The sequence below is a fragment of the Dendrobium catenatum genome, unplaced genomic scaffold (assembly GCF_001605985.2).
Source record: "Dendrobium catenatum unplaced genomic scaffold, ASM160598v2 fragScaff_scaffold_897, whole genome shotgun sequence".
Lineage (NCBI taxonomy): Eukaryota > Viridiplantae > Streptophyta > Magnoliopsida > Asparagales > Orchidaceae > Dendrobium > Dendrobium catenatum.
In genome coordinates, this window is record NW_021319359.1 from 325,753 (window position 1) to 328,176 (window position 2,424).

The window sequence follows — 2,424 nt, forward strand, 5'->3', positions numbered from 1 at the left end:
TTCTCTCTTAGGGTAGCTAGAAAACTTGGTTCTAATACTGAAGATGATTTCCTCGAAGTCACCAAGGAACTAGTGGAGCAACTTGAAGAAGATGATGAACACCTTGCTTGGAGTAACCTTTGTGATTCCCTCCCAAACTCTCCCTCACAAGGATCTCTCTCTCTAACTCTTCCTCTTCCTTCTCTAAGCTCCCTCTTCATAGCAAAAAGATTAACTCAAGGGTTAATATAATTTCTTAAATAGAGAGCCTCCAAAAGAAGCACTAATTTTCAATTCTTCACAAATGATCATCCAGGATGATCGAAGTATGATTAGTACAAAATAACCCTTTCAACCAGGATGAATGACATTGCTTTGTATGATTAGTTCAAGAGAAGTAGGTTGATCATCCTGTTTGATACAAATATTATCTTGGATGATTAGCATTAAAGTATAAAACTTCATCTAGTACAATGCCTGATGGTACCATATCATCTCATACACATCTCTATCATCTAGTATGATAGGGGTGTATCATCCTAGATGATTAGTTAAAAAATTATGGTATTCATCTGGTACGATAGCTGGTTCTCCCCCTGAGTGTTTGTGTTTAAGGTTACTTAGCTTAGAATCCACCAGATACATGACTTGACTTAAAAAAGATAAGAGGTACATTAAAATTTTAGTTATTGATAGACTCAACCCTAGTCTACTAGATCTTGAGCTGATTTGTATTACAAGTGATCTTGTGGACCTGAAAGGTACTAGTAGGACAAATAAAATAGATATATAATAATAGTAGTGGTAAGGAAAATAATAATGTTTGTTATCATCAAAATCATAGTACATGGATCCAGATTTACAACATTGTATGATTCATACTTCATACTATATGATCCACGTGGCAGAAGCCGTTAGACTATTTAATGTAGTTGGTATGATTCTTTATGAAAAATCATCCTCTTTGATCCACATATTCATAATATACGATCAAGTCAGTCAATAATCATATTGGGTGACACCTCGAGATTATCGCCCTATCTCTAACTATATAGTATGATATATGATCATACTATACGATACTACCACCTTTTTTACCAATCATTTGGATAAAGTGATTGTACTATATCATCAACTACGATCTCATGATCGTACTATATGATCTATTGATTCCTATATAAATAAAAGGTAGTTCTTCATCTTCTTCATACCTTTCAACTCCTCTAAACCCTTACTTCCCTCATACATTCTTATTCTTGCAATGGTGGGTGGCAAAAGGTCCCTAGCCCTTATAGGTAGCTCTTTTAGGTGGGCTATAGATCCTCATTTCACAAAGGAAGCAGATGAAGCAGCTTACAACTATTATAAAACTGCTAGCATAGCCCCTCTCTAAGATTGTTAACCAAAATGTTCTAAATTTTTAAGTATTCGATTTGTTTGCTCAAACAACTCTTGATTTCCTTCTCACACTAGCCTTTCCATTCAAGTCTAAACTCTTGTTTGAATTCTTTGTAAGCCTTCATATTAACAATGCATTTTCTGCCTTATAATCATATATTAATAGAAGGCTTGTAGAAATAACCTACCAAAATTTTCATAAATTTGTTTTCCTTTCTATCACTAGAGACAAAATCTACATCTTGGCTTTAGATCCTCCTTATAATTGGACCCTTGCCAACACCATCCTTAGAGAATCTAATGTTAACTATCATATCATATATGTTAATCAATTAATCTAGGATGCCCATATCATTTAGCACATACTTAGAAATTTTATAATTTCTAAAGTTGGTGATAGGATTAATATTACCCATGTTATTTCACTTGCCACCTACTACATCACGGGCCAAATGGACTTTAATGCACCTGACCTTATAATTTGATATCTTGAAAATCTAACATGCATTATAGATCCCAAGCATAAAAGAAAGCTTAACATTTCCTTAGGACATCTCATTACTTATGTCATAGAAAGCAAATACAACTTCTAGTATCCTACAACATCTGATCACCTCCTAATCTTCTATTCCAATTTCTCCTTCCACATCCTTCACAACACTCATCGCCACCATATACGACATGCTAATCCCAAGCTAGAGGAGGAAATGGGAGAACAACCTCAAGCACTAGCACCTATCTACCAACAATCATATAATTATCAGCTGGTTCAGAAGTTTGATCAGTGGGAGGCTAAATTTAAAACTACATAGCGGAGCAGCAACAATAGCATGCAAATGATCTGAGTCATTTTGAAAGACAAGCATCATAGCAGTAGCAATAGCACAAAAATGATATAGTTTAGTTCAAGGAGCAATTTGCTTCCATTCACCACCTCTTTCTGCCTCCACTACCACCTCTACCTTATCAGGATTCTTCCTTTTTCTTTTTCTTTGTGTTTTTTTTTCTTGTATTTTTTACTATTCTTTATTTCTATATTTTATGATT